The sequence below is a fragment of the Schistocerca nitens genome, chromosome 3 (assembly GCF_023898315.1).
Source record: "Schistocerca nitens isolate TAMUIC-IGC-003100 chromosome 3, iqSchNite1.1, whole genome shotgun sequence".
NCBI classification, from domain to species: Eukaryota; Metazoa; Arthropoda; class Insecta; order Orthoptera; family Acrididae; genus Schistocerca; species Schistocerca nitens.
Window position 1 is genome coordinate 242,727,146 of NC_064616.1, and position 19,726 is coordinate 242,746,871.

Genomic DNA, 19,726 nt, shown 5'->3' on the forward strand with positions numbered 1-19,726 from the left:
GTACCAATTACATCTAACGGCTGCAGCACATCGCCCTTCTGTGTCATGTAATTGGGTTGATGGATTGACTTTGGTCAAGTTCGGTTGGATCCATAAGGATGCAAGTTTACGGCAGATATCAAAATTTGATCGTCTGTTGCCACAAGGGTCATCGTCACAAGAGGTAACTTCACGATGTTCCGTTGTCAATTTCACGGAGAAAAATTGGCCGATGCGACGCTGTCTGTATTAAGCAAGAGGCTCCATTTCATACCTACACCTAGAACTCCGCCTTTAATTAGTTTTGTGTGTGGTGTTGAAGAAGCCGTACAACGCCTTCCTTTGGATGCTGCAGAAGAAATAAGAAGGGAAACTTTTAATGATCTTTAGAAAGCTCCTCCTCAACGTACTAACTTAACCTCTGCAGGAAGGGCTGCACTATGAAATCTACGAGAGGACGCTGATGTAGTGGTACTGAAGGACGACAAAGGTAATGCAACCGTTTTGTTACCTCGTAGTGTGTATGATGGTAAGATGTATGGTCAGCTATGTGACTTAACCTATAGGAGGACTGATTACGACCCTACAGGACGTGTACAACGGAAAACTTCTGCACTACTGAATTTCTCCGCCTTACCTGAAGAGATCATCGAGAGTTTAAGAGCCGACCGGAGTGGCCGAGACGTTCAGTCTGGAACCGCGCCTCCGCTGCGGTCGCAGGTTCGAATCCTGCCACGGGCATGGATGTGTGTGATGTCCTTAGGTTAGTTAGGTTTAAGTAGTTCAAAGTTATAGGGGACTGATGACCTCAGAAGTTAAGTCCGATAGTGCTCAGAGCCATTTCAACCATTTTTGAGAGCTTAAGACCACATGATTCTGTACCACCAAGACTCTATCGTCTTTCAAAAATTCATAAGGAAAGGAGTTTCATTACGTCCAATAACGAGCAACATTCGAGCACCTACATATGATTTAGCCAAAAATCTCGCTTCTTTGCTGAGACCGTTGGTGGGAAAATGCCGACATCACATCCGTAACTCTGCTGACTTGATCAATAGACTGGGGCTCTCCGTCTAAGCAGTTCTGATCATTTGGTTAACTTTTATGTGGTACCACTTTTTTTTCTCACGGATTCCTTGGTACTAATTGGCAAAAAGTTTCAGATGGAAATCACTGATTCGTTTCGGGGTGCTCCATCCTCAACCTGTTTTATGTTAAACCAAGAATATTCTGAACGGACTGGCGGCGTCGCCACGGGCAGCTCTCTGTCTCCGTTGGTGGCCAACATTTTTATGTAGGATCTCGTAGAGAGAGCGCTTGAGCCAGCTACCATTAAACTAACTGTATTTTGGAAGTATGTGGACGATACTTTCATAGTGTGGCTTCCTGGAGAAGATAAAGTGATGGAGTTTTTTCACCACCTCAGCTCCATTCATAACAACAATCGGTTCACTATGGAAATAGAGAAATGGTGGTCTGCCTTTCTTGAATGTCTTAGACGAAAGAATGAGGCTCTCTAGGACATTCAGTTTGTCGTAAGCCCACTTATATTTGCAAGCGTCAAGTTGTCACCACCCATCGCAAACACTCGTGCACTCGTGCACAGAGTCCCCACTGTGTCAGATCTAGACAGTTTGCCTAAAGAGCTCGCCCAATTAAAGACAGTGTTCAGAAAAAATGGAAATTCCATGCAGGAGATTAACAGGGCACTGTGAGTTAAAACCAACAATCAGGAAGTGGGTAGAGAGGAGAACACGCTGTCAAAAGCTTTAGCATTTCTTCCGTTTGTGAACAACGTTACATTTAAAATGGCAAATTTCAGGTGAAAGTGATTTTCCCTCCACCGTCTAAAATTGCAGACCTTTTGGGATCGGTGACAGACGGCTTGTCATTGCGGAATACCGGAATGTACAAAATACCTTGTCAGTGTGATGTGTCTTACATAGGATAGACCACACGCACAGTACAAGGACGTTGCACTGAACATCAAAGCTGCACTCGTCTTTTGCAACCAAGCAAGTCTGCTATTGCCGAACACTGTATATACACTGGACGTTCAATGGTGTATGATAGAATTATGATTCTGACCACAGAAACATCTTTTTGGGACTCCATTATGAAAGAATCGGTAGAAATACGCCTGTCTGGAAGTCTGATGAACCGTGATAGCGGCTACCAGTTGAACAGTGCATGGAATGCCATCACCTCCACGATTTGTTCTGACCGAAGACGACGGAGTCTGTCAACTTGAATTTTGACGCATGCGCCGAATACTCGTAGCGGAACGGAGGAAGTCTTCGTCAGTCTTCGATGGCTCAAGTGAAGATGACCGGCAGGTGTCCAGTCGACATATTGTGCGACGAATTAAACGATGACTGGCTGCAAGTAAGAAATTTGTGTGGAAAAAGTTGATGCCGACGTTTCTGTAACAAATGTAAACTACGGCAAGATACTACACATCGTTCAGTGATTTATCTGGGTGAAGACAGAACTGAGGTATCTTAAAACTTTCCGGAAATATTTTATGTGAACAGTTGTTTCGATAGTTCGCAATGTACTTAGATTTCTTCAATTGAAAATGTAATTTTCTGCAATCAGAGACCTTTTTTACTTGTTTGATTCTACTGTGTAGAAAATATACTGCGAGTATCGCTCCTCATTTCAGTGTGGCGTTTAGTTATATATGCAAAACGCCACTGAGTGCGTTCTTTGTTAGATTCCCCATTTATTTTCACACAAATCATTTTCGTATCCAGATTGTTCTTGAAAAATCATCTAATGAATATCAGAAGCAATCATATTGCTTCGAAATATTAAATTTCTATACTGGTTTCACTCATAAAATCGTTTTCAATCAGTGTAATCTGAAATGCTTAACTTCTAACTTCTACTAGTAGTGTTTGCTAGTTAAGCCGTCCTAACCTTATAAACTTATCCATTATCAATGACTCAATACACTTAACTTTTTATCTTATTTCCACATATATTTCTATTCATCATTCTTTATCTTATTTTAGTGTTGGAATGTATCCCTTATCCCTTCATCCTATAATACTCTATTTTGTCATTCGCTTAAGTAATTCTGTGACAGTAAACTGCTCCTTTGCGTCGTAGTGAGGTGGGAATCAGAGAGCAACGAACGTAATGGCGGAACTTGGGCCTGGCCTAGACCACTGAATGATTCAGTGTGTCTGAAGACTAGACAAGCAACACTTGAAAATTATAGTAATTTCATCACATTGTGTCGTTCATAGTATTAAAGATGAATTAATCAAAAAGATATTAGAAAAGTTTGGTTTTAGTAAGAGAAACCACAGATGCTATTACATGTGGTCCTAGCGTGCTATGTAGTTCCTAAATTACCATTCTAGGTCTAAAAGATGTGGATTACGTCATATTCAAGAATATTATTTATCATGTTGAAGAGTATTGACGAATAAAGAAACTGAAATACGCGAGTAGAAATAGTGGGCAAACCCTGGCACAGTTCAGGTGACACTTACAATGCTAAGAGCGGACTCAACGGAAAGTTTCGTGCTCTTTCACAAATCTTGCTAAAAAGCCATTTGTATATCAATCCCTTAACTCTCGAATATACACATTAGTGGCTAACTCGAAGGCACAACGCTTCTCAAGCTATTGCTGCGAAGACAAATTTAACAAGTTTCATTTTACAAATGTATCGTCCGATTATGCCACAAGCTTCAACTAAAAATCCACTGTCATTGACTCAGTACACTTAACTTCTTATCTAATACCCTCATACATTTCTTGATTTTTTTTATTATACGACGTCCTTGAGGTGGCTCCTCGTATAACAATGGGAATCCGTGTCTGATGTGTTTGTTTCAAAGTGCGTAACATTAACAACCTGTTTTGCTAAACAGTATGACGCAGTGTTTAAGAGACTGAAGCGTGCTCTGGAGGAGCATATTTCAAGTATATCAGCGGATGAGATGGTGCAGTTGTTAATGCACTAGATTCGGTTCGGGAGGAACGGGGTACAAACCCTCATCCAGTCGTCCAAATTTCGGTTTTCCGTAGTTGAAATAAACTTTTTAAGGTGAATCCTCGAATGTTCCCCCCAGATGGTGCACGGCCGATTTCCTTCCCATTTTTGTCTAATCCGAGCTTCTCACCAGCCTCTAACGATCTCGTTATCGACGATACTTTACACCCTATTCCTCCTTTCTTTCCTTTTTCCCACTCTCATTCAACCGCCCTGAAGTAATTTTCCGCAGTTTCCCAGAATAATTTCAAGCGAGTATCGTTTGTTTCGTTTAACAAAGCCAAGTCTCATTCTTTCATGTATTTTTGTCCAAACCGAGTTGCTGTTCCATTTCTGATGAGCTCTGTTTTGAAGGGGCGTAAGACCCCATGCTTCCTTCCTTTTTTCCTATCTCTCTGCTCTAATATCTCTGGTGAACTACTGATGTGACTCGGTATTAATGTAATACAACAGTATGACGATTTACCCATACTTAAACAATAACTTCTACCGGAATAGTCTTAAGTCAACACGTGTAAAAACAGCAATAAAGTAATTAGCTACTCAACAGTTTCCGTACGCTGCGGGATATAATTATCGGCGGTTTATGGGTCGGAGGATCTGCAACCATGTAAATAATACGGTATCCAAAGGTCACTTATTATGTTGCCATCATCCTATCTTTCTTCTTTTAACAAAGATGAAATTACATAATCTTCAAGAGGAGCACAAGAAAAGTTCCTGTGGTCTTTAATCTATTTAATTATCCTGATATCAGTCTTCGCACGCTGAAACAAGCCTTCATGACCTACGACTTCGAGGCGTAGTACTGATTCTGCAGTAATTACACCTTGCGAGGTGGTGCAGTGATTAACACGCTGGACTCGCTTTCGGGAGCACGCCGGTTCAGATCCGCTTCCAGCCTTCTTGATTCAGGTTTTCCATGATATCCCTAAATCACTCCAGGGAAATACCGGAATGGTTCCTTTGAAAGGACAAGGCCAATTTTCTTCCCCAACCTTGAAAAATCAGAGCTTGTGCTCTGTCTCTGATGACCTCGATGTCGACGGAACATTAAACCCTAATCTTCCTTCCTTCCTTTTGCAATATTTAACACGTTTAATGGATGTGATACTGTACAAATTACCTGCAAACGCATGTACGCATCATTGACGTAACAGGTGAAGGACTACTCGTTCCTTCTTCTCGAAGACATCGGAGGAAACCCATCCTGATCTTACTGGTGGAAACATCCCTGAACTCAGATTTAAATACTCATAAAGATAATAAAAAACTGAAATCAAGATGACTGGTCCTAAGTTCAAGTCCAATAATGCGTTAATACAGCAGCAGCATAACTGAAAATGAGTAACATACAAAAGGAATAATATTTTTGCCAAAGGTTCTGTTCCGATACGGGTATCACATAGAAAGTGCAATTGAGAGAGAAGAATGTGAAAAGGTTTTAGAATCAGCAACCTGCAGGATCATTCGAAGAAATAACATACATGATGCACAGCAGAGTTGGCTGACCCCGCAAGAGGTTAAGTCTCCTAAACCGGGGAATATTCTGTATTTGTACCTATTGGCTTTACTTCTTTTCACGGTGCGAAGTGAAACTCCTTACCGTAGGGGAGTATGGTGCGTGAGCGTGGCTGTGTAGTGTTTGCAATGTTGACGGCAAAGTGAAAGGAGCAGGTGAAACGCGCTGCCGACTCGGAGCCTGCTTGTCCCGAACAGTCAAGAGGACCACCCGGTTGAACTTTCCTATCGAGAGAGCTTCATGCCCTCATTCCATGAGGCACCGTGCAGAGTTTTTAAGGTTTAACCGAGAACATCGGCGCACAGTCTGGTGAACAAGAACTTTACACTATCACTTGATGACGAAATAGTTTCAGTAAAACTTTCTACTAATATCAGGGTTCAAACCGAGTAATGCAGGATCGAGCGCCACCGTGATACCATACACTACGGTGGCGGGATATCCATCTTTTCTCCAATGCTATTATAAATCTCAATAGACCCTCAAACATCGCTACATTACAACTTTAGAGCGGGCAATATTTCGCATATTCTGTTGCAAAATAACAATATAGGATACCATATACAGGGTGTTTCAGAAGGTCGTTTAAAAATTTGGAGACATGTTCCTTACACCAAAACAAGAAAATGTGTCCAGTAAACATGGACTCTAAAATGCACATCTTAAAAGCTATGTGTACTTGTTCATGCACAAAACTGCAAGACACATCTCTTCTACTGCAAGCTCTTTGTTTTCCATGTGTTGGGAGGAGCCAGTGCGTACCAAAACAAGAAAGGATAAGTGCAGTATACATGGGCTCTGAAGTGCATACCACCATGACGGCTTTTTCTTCTTGGCTACTCTGAAACACATCTTAAACAAATGTTCGTAGCCTTAAACTATGCACTTTAGAGCCGATATTAACTGGGCATCCTTTCTTTTTTTTCCCACACTACCTCCTCCCAGAACATGGAAAGCAAAGAGCTTGCAGTAGAAGGGATGTGTTTCGCAGTACCGACTAGGAACAGGTGCTCATGTTTACTGGACATTTTTTTTCTTGTTTTGGTCTAAGGAACCTGTCCCAAATTTTTAAAATGTCATTCCGAAACACTCTGTATATGATGAACAGTAAAAACCATATCAACGCCTACGGCGAGTCTCAAATCTACCATCTTTTCTTCATAGTGGGTACCACAGCAATGAATTTACTAAAAGAAGGTGGCATTTTCCACTTTCCCTGTAATAATTTTAATAGTTCACAACTAGATTCACTCTTCTAGACCATTATCAAATGATTTCATGATTCTGCAACAGAAAACTATCCGTAAGTATTGAAGTGGTATCGTTTATAAATCTGTGTTATCTATTCGTGTTGGTTCACATATGCTGTCTTGTTGATTTGACAGCTTGATATTTGCAAAAGTATTACATTATTCAAAGAGTAAAGTTAAACATGGAATAAACCGAATAATAATTTCAGGTGCTATGACTGTATATTTATGTGTGTATTTGAGGAGAGTTTAAAAAAAGTAAGAAATAAAGTAGTAAGCAAAATAAAATAAAAAATATTAAAATATATAGCAAGGTAAGATCAAATTTTAAATTTCATTTTATTGTATAGATGGTTTTTGATTGGTCATTAGCAGAAAGTTACAACAATTATATAGATAATTTTTGAATCGTCATTAGCAAAATGTGACTGAAGTTATATAGATGACTTTTTAATTGGTCAATAGTAGAATGTAACTGAAATTATATAGATGATATTTGATCGGTCATTAGGAGAATCTGAGTGAAGTTATATCAGTGATTTGCCCGTCTTACGAATCATAATTAATTAAGTCACTTTTAGGCATATTTCTGATGCAAAAACCGCTCTTGATTAGTTTAATGCAGCAGGGACAGACAGTTCTATGATTATCATGCATTTTAGCAGTAATAATAATGATGCAGGTAAACAGTTTTACAAGTATTAGATATAATAGGAACAACAATGATGGTGATGGTAGTAGTAACAATAGGTAAAATAGTTTTATTTGCTGCTTTCTGGCCGTAGCATCGTTTCTATGTACCATACAACTGGGCAACTTTGTGACACTTTTAGCACTTTTTGGAACATAACCCTGTGCAATTATATAATGCGACATTTAGCTTCCAGGTATGTGGAATTTTATAACCTTTATCCACTAATTTTGGGGGACAATAAAGTTTTTATGTGCACTGAGGTATTCGGAATATGGAATATTAATAGTCACAAAGATACCCCTCTCTGAGAACCACAACGTGACATGAGGCTAAGACAGCGAACGCAGAGTTAAATTCACCTATCAAAAGGATGGGCTGTTTATGACACACAATTATTTATGTGTTACAAATTCCCTCAGTTTTATGACTTTTGTTTCACTAATACATAGAAAAAACATTTTTCACATGCTTTGCCAATTTAGTGAAATTAATTTTTCAACTTTCTTAAAATTTAAAATAATTATAGACCTACACAAATGAAATGACACAATGTCAGAGACTTTACGGGTCTCAAACAGATATTATTTTATGTATATGGACTGAAGCGGCGAGCGGAAATTTGTACCAAGTCCGGGAATCGAACCTGGGTCTCCTGCTTACTAGGCAGGTGCACTAGCCATTACGCCACTTTTTTTGTGGGGAGGAGGAGGGCCTCCATCCTCCCCTCACAGCCCCGCCTTACACTCACCAAATCTCGCCTTCGTCGGCGCTGCCGCATACGTCATAATTCTTGAATTATCGACGCGAAGCACTGTCACATGTTTGTTTCCATGTATGCCTTAAACTGTGAAACAAAACTGAAGCAGGAACCTAAGGTAAAATAAATAACAGATTGCCACTTCCAATGGCGAGAGTTCTTTCTAGGACATAACGCATAACAGTCAAAATGGTGATAGAAAAATTCGTAAGAAATATCCATTCGGAAACATTTTCACAATTTGAGTTACTATGCACTGTCTTCAATGTGATGCCTGTTAAGAAGCTATATATCTTTCGACAAATGAAACAAAATTCGGCTCCGGAGGGGTTCTACCATATTAGGACAGTTTTCAGTTTAGAACCAAAATAAGAAGGTTTCCAGACTAATAATAGAAGAGGAAAGAATAAGTATTCCGCTTCCAATCAGCAAAACTGTCCTCCTTATAGTATCCCACATAAAGCAAAAGATAAAAAGTTTTGAAATAAATCATATTTATTATTCTTTTGCAACTTCAAAATGTTCTTCTGCAATATAAAACGTGCACTCTTCTATGTTCGACGTTTTGTCTGTTAACACGTAAAACACAAACTGTCCCAGAAGCCACGAATAACTGTTATTCTTTGCGGACGGGTAACATTTCCAATCGGGTTGTAAAGCTTCAGTCTATTGGTATATGACTTTCTGTGGTTCTTTTGATAAATGCTAACTTCTTCCTAGTCCAGTTCCAAATTCCGATTTTATTTTCACATGATACAGTTTCTACACGCTCACATTTGTCGTAGTGTGGAGACGGTCTCAATTTGTTTTTGTACAATCGTTCCGCTGTGGGCATGGTTTCGTATACGACGTCATGCTATACGGCACTGACTTTAGCTGGTAGAGTTTTACTGTCGATATTTTTCCAAATGTTCATCCAGTTTTTCGTAGGATATTTTACCTCAGTTGGGTTGTGAAGATGATTTCTGGTAATATAATCACAGACGATTCTGGTATTGCATTGTGCTGGAGGAAGTCTTAGATAGCTCCAATAGACATAGTACTTTCGGACGTAACCTAGGCTGGCATCTATATGTGCTGCATTAACGGGAGCGTTTCTCTTCCCAGGATCTAACGAGAGGAATAGAAGTTTCGTAATGCCTGCCTTAGTGGCATGTGTTAGTGTGAAAGCATGAGTTAGAAACAGTGCGTCACATCTAGATGTAACGTTTTTAATTCGAATCCCTCCTTGTGCCGCTGCAAAGTCGTCGTGTGGAAGAATACATTGAAGATATTTTGTTTCCACACATTCTAACACGCACTGCTAGTATTTTCTGTGCAACGAGGTGCGGTATCGGTAACGCTGCTGCGGCGTGATATATTTTGCTAAGTATATATATTTATAAACTGAGCTTTCTGTTAGCGATCTAAGGATCGCGCGTTATGTTGCTTCAGCAGGGCTCTGATGATATTAAATTTCCGCTCCCAATTGTTCATAGCCATGAGCTTGGGATTCATCCCTAAACACAACCCGAGTTGGCGTCTCTCTTCAGTTACATCTAACCAATGCGCACCTATTGCACTGTTGTGAGAACCAAGATGCATTATTTTGGATTTTTGAAGATTCAGTTTTGTGCCAGAGGATCGTGAGTATTGGTGTACCACACGTCGCACTTCATCGAAGTCATATTCGAAATTATGTCATAAGCATTACCGTGACAAACTGTCTTAGTATAGAAGACTTGTAGTTCTCTCAATTTGTGGTGCAGTGTATAAAGCAAAGATTCCACCGCGATCGAATATAATGTCATCATAGACAGGGGGCATCCTTGACGTATTGATGTTGAATTGGAAATGCTTCAGTCAGTTGTTTATTGATTTTAACCCTTGCAAAAGCACCACCGATACATTTAAGTATGACAGTTATAAAGTGACCGTGGAAACCCATTTTCTGCGTGGTGCTGAGTAAGAAGCCATGATTGATCCTATCAAAGGCTTCATCAATGTCTAAAAACAATAAGGAAAGACTACTGTCATTTACTCAAGTGAGGTTTATTACTTCCCTGCACTCCTTTTACTGCACTCGTTTGGGAAGAACTTATGACATTTTTCAGGAGGGGCTTCAACCTTCTATTCAGAATACGAGTGAGAATTTTAAAGTCAGCGTTGAGTAAAGTGAGTGGTCTTAAATCATGGATCCTTTTGCTTCTCGGTTATCTGGGAGTACAATCATTCCCTCCGTAAATGTATGTTCAAATGGTTCAAATGGCTCTGAGCACTATGGGACTTAACTGCTGAGGTCATCAGTCCCCTAGAACTTAGAACTACTTAAACATAACTAACCTAAGGACATCAGACACATCCATGCCCGAGGCAGGATTTGAACCTGCGACCGTAGCGGTCGCGCGGTTCTAGACTCTAGCGCCTAGAACCGCTCGGCCACTACGGCCGGCGTAAATGTAGGATTTAACGCCTTGATGGTTCATAACTCATCGACCTGAAGGCCATCGGGACATGCTGACTTGTTCCTCGTAGCGTCGTTAATTATGGTTTTTATTTCGTCCTGAGTTATATGTTCGATTAGACTGGCAATGCCCTCCTCACGTACTCCCGTCGGTCCACCAAATTATTCATTCCCGATACTTAGTTTGGGAGCGTAAGCATTTCTGCCAAGTTGGTCCAATCTATCTATTTGCGTTCCAGCGCAGATATCCCTATAATACTTCGTATATATTGTTTTATGGCGGTCTGAATAGTGTGCTCTCCTCTTTCATTGTCCGCCAGCGCGGTTATTATTCTCTGTTTCCCTCTGATTGTCTCCCTTATTACTTGGTATAAATACGTACGTTTCGGTGTAAGATCGTCCTTACCTCAGGCTCGCTACGCACCCTGTCCAGACGCTGCTGGACTAGGGCGATTACATTCGACTTAAAAGCGTTTCAACTTGATTATATGAGCCGAAAGGCCATCTGGTTGTTTACGAAGGTGTTGCAAACAGGAGAAGTTTGTTTATACCAATACGCTTGCATCTTTGCATACTGTACAATGCATTTACGAATTAAAGGTTTTGCATGTTCGGTGCACCAAATTATTCACTCCCGATACTTAGTTTGGGAGCGTAAGCATTTCTGCCAAGTTGGTAAGATCTATTGCTTATATTCAGCTTCCTGAAGTAGTGAGATCTTAAGTTGCCGTACTGCACGGCCACGAAAAGATTTTGTCGGATTACCTGAATGAAATATATGGTATGCACAGTGGTCGGAGAAGCTGATAGGCCGTATCTCTGTCATCGATATTGCGCATGAATTCTTTGGCAACAGAGATTCTGTCTAACTTGCTTGCTGATGTGCTACTGACATAACTATAGCCGGTATGGTGGTGATTCAACTAAGTCCAGGTGTCTTGCGGTTCTAATTCATTCACCAATGTTTGTAGCTCTTGACACGAGTTAAAATTAGGCGTCTGTCTTCACAGCGCAACACACAGTTAAAATCTGCGGCAAGCATGGTGGCGGCCTCAACGTTCGTTAGCATTTCAAACTATCCAGTTCCGATAAAAGCTACTTATATGCCGTCTTTCGTTAGTCCCAGCTGGTGCATATATCCCGATCCGTCTCTAAAATATCTTGAGCTCGCCGTCCGATACACTCTTTGAAAAAAATTGCTGTTCCTCCTTCATTTCGGATGTTTACTATGGCTTCATAACCTGTTATTTCCGCTATTTCAGTTGCTACAACCTCTTGTAATATGGAAACATACGTATCAGCGACATAAAGATAATCCTTCAAACACAGTAACTTTACCACCGAACTTATCCGGGAGACATTGATTGTAGCCAGCTTGTAAGTCTGCATATAAATGTTTGCTGTTGCTCAATATCTTCCGAACAAATCATGCTCGGATCCCGAAGAGACGGGGAAGTTGCTAACACCATTGTGTTCATGTGACTGTCTAAGTTCACATGAACGTCCCCATTCTGAATGTGAGCCATTATCCTCGTTGCATCAGCCACTAACGTTTCTCCTGTTGAGATTTCTTATGCATTTCTCTGGTGTGTGTCTTTTTCCTTTCTAATTCTTGTTTCTCTTCCTGACTTTGTATTCTAGGAGGCCATTTCGTTTGTTTACACGACTTTTTCGAATTGTCCTTACTCGATATTGTATGATCGGACCGGTCGTTGAATGTTGGGTTGTTTTGGTATGTGTCCTCGTCAACTAACACGTCGCTCACTGTATTGCAGCCTAATGGTGCCTCGGGATGTTTAACAACCACAGTAGGTTCCTTTCCAGATATCTAGGTTTCGTCTAAGGTCTTGAGATTAGTCTCTCCTGCAGAGACCTGATTAGAAAATTTTGGCAAGGTAACCGTTGGACTCTATTCGTCATCACCCACTGTGCAGCTGAGTCCTAATTCTTTTCATTTTCTCCTCGACACAATATGTCAGGACCCTGCCAAAGCCCGGTTTCGTGCAATGGGGCTGACAAAGTCTGCGCATTCGTCGGTTTTTGTTGATGTCGGAGATCGCCCGTGCAGGCGAATGCCTGGTTTCCCCTCCGTAAAGATTTAACACGGGAGCTCGTTGCCTTAAGATGATCCGTGGATCCAAATACTACGCAGGTCCTTTGTTGGCCATCAGAAACAAGTAAGGCTTTGAAGCCTTGAACCATAATATACGACGGGAATGCTTATGAAGATCACTTCTAACATTTCGCACACCATTGTCAACTTTGTAATGTTTGTTCCCGTCCATTTCTCACGAGTAATCTGCAAAACCGTGCCATAAGACATCAACGCTTGTTCGATGAGATCGAACTTCAGATCAAAAGGAGGTTGAATACGCGCACAGATCGCAGCCCTAAACCAGCATAACTATCGCAGTTGAACTAGATTCACCACTGTAACGAAGAAAGATCTGAAAACCGCCTGTTTTTCCCATAATCCGGGTACATGTTTCAACGTCTCGCACTTTAACATACACTGCATTACCAAGGAAATCAAAAGCCAAACCGTGAACGTCATCATTTTGTAAACTTATCTTTTCGAACAACCAATCGTCGAGTTCAAACACTTTCGGCCTGTCATATCCGAACAGGAACGAAAACTTTAACGTAGACTTCCTACTCTGAGCTTCCATAGCTGGATGGCTATGTCGTACTCAGAAGCTACAGGGATACATGGCCGACGACGCGAGCCACGCGCGGCGAGCTCCGCATGCGAAAGCGGCTAGCCCAGCACTGTGTCCTTGACACAGTTCTGCGAGCCGCTCCGCCACAGTGGCTTAGTTACAAGCGCGTCAGTACGGCAAGGATGCCCAGTGTCGATGGCTTTGTGGCCATAGCGTTAGACCCACTCCTCCGACATACGCCCAACGATTGCCGTGGAGTCGCAATAGGCAACGACCAGCTGATTTGCAAGGCTTATGCTGATGACCACGGAGTTTTCATGGAACAGCGAGCAAATGTGGACAGGCTCGCCAGTACGAGAAGGCAACAGGGGTGATTGTCAATCCCAAGAAGCCAGTGTTACTCCCTTTCACGCGTCCTGGGTGGAATATTCAGCGGAACTGGTTCTTTTTCCGGAGACAGCACGAAGTCCTCGGAGTCGTCATGTCTCTTAACCTGCAGACAGTCCGCTTGCTTAGCTGAGTGGTACCGTGTTTGCCTACCAAGCAAGCGGGCCCGGGTTCGATTTACGGCCCGGTTGGAGATTTTCTCCGCTCGTGGACTAGGTGTTGTGTTGTCCTCATCATCATTTCATCCTCATCACCGACAATCAAGTCGCCCAATGTGGCGTCGACTGAAATAAGACTTGTACTCAGCGGCCGAACTTCCCTGGAATGCCATACGTCATTTCATTTTTTTTTTTTTTACCTGCAGACAAAGGAGGCGCTCAACTGGCGTGCCTCTCTGCATATAGTCAGAGCGGTAGCCATAAATCTTCGGTCAGGGCCATGGATCTTCACGAAAGCTTGGAGATCATTAACACTTACATACTAGCGAAGGCCTGGTATCTGGCTCAAGTTCTGCCAGTGCCCAAACAAATAGCACGCGCGATTAAACAGGCCATATATTGGATCTTCCTGGCAAATTAAAACTATGTGCCGGACCGAGACTCGAGCTCGGGACCTTTGCCTTTCGCGGGAAAGTGCTCTACCATCTGAGTTACCCAAGCACGAGTCAGGAGCCGCCCTCACAGCTTCAATTCTGCCAGGACCTCGTCTCCTACATTCCAAATTTCACAGAGGCCTTTCTGCATGCTTTGCAGAACTAGCACTCCTGGAAGAAAGGATATTGCGGAGACATGGCTTAACCAGGAAGTTTCATATCAGCGCACACTCCGCTGCAGAGTGAAAATGTTCTGGATGTTGTGGAGGGGGCACATTTTCAAGGTCGCTATGCAAACTTGCAACTGAGTCTTGAAGATGGCGGACTGGAGTTAATAGGCTTCCAAGCCGAATGTGCGGCGCTTTTCATCAAACGCACCAAATCAGTGTGAAAAATATTCTGTAATATCCAACCACAATCACTGGATGTCCCCACCCAAATCAGAAGCATCCGCTCTGCACTGAAACCTTGACACCAGCTACCTTCAACATAGTGACCTGAGCGGCAACAGAGTCAGCGACGTCGCTACCGTACTTCGTGGATCTCCAATTCGGTATAAATGGGAGTTGCGACTGCCACAACACAAGTGGAACATTGTGTGGCAAAACTTAGCCTCCAAGGTTCTATCTGGGGGTGTGCGCGCAACGTGGTACAAGGTCGTCAATCGCACTATTCCAACAAACCCAAACTTTCCTCAATTCTCCTACTCCGATCCAGTGACTGTGATATGTGTGGTGAAGAGAACGCAATCAAAGATCGCTTTGCGTGCCGCAAATTTCGTATCATCTGGGACACGGGAAGGGACATGCTGCGATTGATAAACAGTGTTGCTATGAATCACATCATGGTATCAGACGCCATCAAATCAGAATGGAACCCCTATCCCCGAACACTGATATATTTATCCTTCTTCATCATCCTTGAAATTTTGTAACATCATTACGGATTCATCCTGTACATACAGGTTGTTTGGAAATTACCGTTACAAACTTCTAGGACTTTGTAGAGGGGAGTGAGTACAGCTACGACGATTCCAGTTCAGATGTTTAAATCATCCACATCTGCAGGAGGAATTGAATTAGGCGTGATGCAGTATAAGTATTAGGTAACAGTTCGAAAGGAAACGTAACGAAACCTCCATTTATCACTTAAGCAGATTTGTTTGTACTAACACTTGAACGTTACGCTCTGTACTTGCAGTACGCTTAGTTCTGCTTTGTTTTGGAATACTGTAAACACGTAATGTTCAAGTGTCAATACAAAAAAAACGTGCTTAAGTGGTAAATGGCTGTTTCGTTATGTTTCTTTTCGAACTGTTTTGAACATTATGTTCTACACGTGCTGTATGCTGGGTTCTCTTTCGTTTTGGAATAATTTAAACACGTAATGTTTAAGTTTTATTACAAACAAATGTGCTTAGGTGGTAAATGAATGTTTCATTATGTTTCCTTTCGAATTGTTAATAACTGAACTGCGACACGTCTACATTAGTTCCTCGAGCAGGAAAGAATGAGTTAAACATCTCAACTGAAACCGTCTTATAACAGAAACGGTACGTTTCTGGACATGGATCTCTATTCAAAATATTAAGTACTTCTTCCTCTTGAGAAGTCATACAAGTTTGTAACGGAAATTTCCGGACACCCTATACATACATCTACAGATGCTTGTGCCTATAACTTTGACGCTCTGTAGCGTTGGATGACGTTTCCGGACATGGAGTCCTACACAAAACTTGATCTGCTAAGTCCACTCTACAACCTCTAGAAGTTTGTAATTGTGAGACACCCTGTATAAGACACAAAGTTGCCCAGTTTTGCGGTGAACTGATTCAATGTAGGAATAGATCTGTAGTGAGAAAATACATGCTATTGTAGAATAGTAGTACAATGTAGAATAAATAAAAATGTAAAAGTGGGGCTGGTGAAGAGATACTTTCTGGGAAGTAGCGGTCACAACTGCAGATTATCACAAGCAAAGTCCTTTCGTAACAATAAATCGATAGGTCAACTGACTTTCGCGGGGCGGTCAGTCCGGAATAGGTATCACACGAACGCCATACGACACTGCAAAAACCGCTCGAGTAGTGACTCCAAAATTGGTAGCTGGAATGTTACGTTGTTTATTGAGTAGCTAGGCAATTTCTGTGATACGTACCGTAGGTTAGACACAGCAGATGTAGAGTGGAGACAGCGCGGTGCTCTCGGATGGCGAGTTGCGGCGGTGGCTGCGCAGTGCCTACTGCCGCGGTTTCGTGCGGGACCCCTGGGTAGTCGGCCCCCACCTTGGCTGACCCGGCGCCACACACACACCTCACAGGCTTCCCCAGCGCCTCTGCCAATTTTTCGCTCGCCCTGCAGCAGTCAGACTTCACATGGCCGGCAGCCCCTGCAGCCAGTCGTTCCTCCTACAACCGCTATCTTTCTACAAGCTGACAGGACTCGTAAACCGGTAGAAAGTACTGAAGCAGCAATAGGAATCTCTGTACACTAAAAGTAACTCCGAAGATCGTTTGTAACTAGAGGTGTAAAACTACCGTAGGCTGCTAAGCGTAGACTATGGTACACTACTGGCCATTAAAATTGCTACACCGCGAAGATGACGTGCTACAGACGCGAAATTTAACCGACAGGAAGATGCTGTGATATGCAAATGATTAGCTTTTCAGAGCATTCACACAAGGTTGGCGCCCGTGGCGACACCTACAACGTGCTGACATGAGGAAAGTTTCCAACCGATTTCTCATACACAAACAGCAGTTCTGGTGAAACGTTGTTGTGATGCCTCATGTAAGGAGGAGAAATGCGTACTATCACGTTTCCGACTTTGATAAAGGTCGGATTGTAGCCTATCGCGACTGCGGTTTATCGTATAGCGACATTGCTGCTCGCGTTGGTCGAGATCCAATGACTGTTAGCAGAATATGGAATCGGTGGGTTCAGAAGGGTAATACGGAACGCCATGCTGGATCCCAACGGCCTCGTATCACTAGCAGTCGAGATGACAGGCATCTTATCTGCATGGCTGTAACGGATCGTGCAGCCACGTCTCGATCCATGAGTCAACAGATGGGAACGTTTGCAAGACAACAACCATCTGCACGAACAGTTCGACAACGTTTGCAGCAGCATGGACTATCAGCTCGGAGACCATGGCTGCGGTTACCCTTGAAGCCTGCGATTGTGTACTCAACGACGAACCTGGGTGCACGAATGGTAAAACGTCATTCTTTCGGATGAATCCAGGTTCTGTTTACAGCATTATGATGGTAGCAACCGTGATGGCGACATCGCAGTGAACGCACGCCATAGTGGCGTATCACCCGGCGTGATGGTGTGGAGTGCCATTGGTTACACGTCTCGGTCACCACTTGTTCGCATTGACGGCACTTTGAACAGTGGACGTTACATTTCAGATGTGTTACGACCCGTGTCTCTACCCTTCATTCGATCCCTGCGAAACCCTACATTTCAGCAGGATAATGCACGAGCGCATGTTGCAGGTCCTTCCTGTACGTGCCTTTCTGGATACAGAAAATGTTCGACTGCTGCCCTGGCCAGCACATTCTCCAGATCTCTCAGCAACTGAAAACGTCTGGACAATGGTGGCCGAGCAACTGGCTCGTCACAATACACCAGTCATTACTCTCGATAAACTGTGGTATCGTGTTGAAGCTGCATGGGCAGCTGTACCTGTACACGCCATCCGAGATCTGTTGGACTCAATGCCCAGGCGTATCAAGGCCGTTATTACGGCCGGAGGTGGTTGTTCTGGGTACTGATTTCTCAGGATCTATGCACCCAAATTGCGTGAAAATGTAATCACATGTCAGTTCTAGTATAATATATTTGTCCATTGAGTACCCGTTTATCACCTGCTTTTCTTCATTGTGTAGCAGTTTTAATGGCCAGTGGTGTATACACTCCTGGAAATGGAAAAAAGAACACATTGACACCGGTGTGTCAGACCCACCATACTTGCTCCGGACACTGCGAGAGGGCTGTACAAGCAATGATCACACGCACGGCACAGCGGACACACCAGGAACCGCGGTGTTGGCCGTCGAATGGCGCTAGCTGCGCAGCATTTGTGCACCGCCGCCGTCAGTGTCAGCCAGTTTGCCGTGGCATACGGAGCTCCATCGCAGTCTATAACACTGGTAGCATGCCGCGACAGCGTGGACGTGAACCGTATGTGCAGTTGACGGACTTGGAGCGAGGGCGTATAGTGGGCATGCGGGAGGCCGGGTGGACGTACCGCCGAATTGCTCAACACGTGGGGCGTGAGGTCTCCACAGTACATCGATGTTGTCGCCAGTGGTCGGCGGAAGGTGCACGTGCCCGTCGACCTGGGACCGGACCGCAGCGACGCACGGATGCACGCCAAGACCGTAGGATCCTACGCAGTGCCGTAGGGGACCGCACCGCCACTTCCCAGCAAATTAGGGACACTGTTGCTCCTGGGGTATCGGCGAGGACCATTCGCAACCGTCTCCATGAAGCTGGGCTACGGTCCCGCACACCGTTAGGCCGTCTTCCGCTCACGCCCCAACATCGTGCAGCCCGCCTCCAGTGGTGTCGCGACAGGCGTGAATGGAGGGACGAATGGAGACGTGTCGTCTTCAGCGATGAGAGTCGCTTCTGCCTTGGTGCCAATGATGGTCGTATGCGTGTTTGGCGCCGTGCAGGTGAGCGCCACAATCAGGACTGCATACGACCGAGGCACACAGGGCCAACACCCGGCATCATGGTGTGGGGAGCGATCTCCTACACTGGCCGTACACCACTGGTGATCGTCGAGGGGACACTGAATAGTGCACGGTACATCCAAACCGTCATCGAACCCATCGTTCTACCATTCCTAGACCGGCAAGGGAACTTGCTGTTCCAACAGGACAATGCACGTACGCATGTATCCCGTGGCACCCAACGTGCTCTAGAAGGTGTAAGTCAACTACCCTGGCCAGCAAGATCTCCGGATCTGTCCCCCATTGAGCATGTTTGGGACTGGATGAAGCGTCGTCTCACGCGGTCTGCACGTCCAGCACGAACGCTGGCCCAACTGAGGCGCCAGGTGGAAATGGCATGGCAAGCCGTTCCACGGGACTACATCCAGCATCTCTACGATCGTCTCCATGGGAGAATAGCAGCCTGCATTGCTGCGAAAGGTGGATATACACTGTACTAGTGGCGACATTGTGCATGCTCTGTTGCCTGTGTCTATGTGCCTGTGGTTCTGTCAGTGTGATCATGTGATGTATCTGACCCCAGGAATGTGTCAATAAAGTTTCCCCTTCCTGGGACAATGAATTCACGGTGTTCTTATTTCAATTTCCAGGAGTGTATGATGTAGCGATTGAAACATAATGCGAATGTTTCGCTGAGCAAAGGAAACCCAGATATCCCTTGTGTGTGTGACTTCCTAAGGGACCAA

At 43.6% G+C, this 19,726-nt stretch overlaps 1 protein-coding gene across 2 annotated transcripts in view; it reads right to left on the bottom strand.

The window, feature by feature from the left end:
* LOC126248201 (retinol dehydrogenase 13-like) overlaps positions 1 to 16,524 on the bottom strand; it is a 199,242-nt gene extending 182,718 nt beyond the window's left edge. For both annotated transcript variants that reach the window (XM_049949001.1, XM_049948999.1), the window contains exon 1: positions 16,451 to 16,524. The gene's annotated coding sequence lies outside the window, so the exon portion shown is untranslated. The remainder of the gene's footprint in view (positions 1 to 16,450) is intronic.
* Positions 16,525 to 19,726: the final 3,202 nt, after the last annotated feature.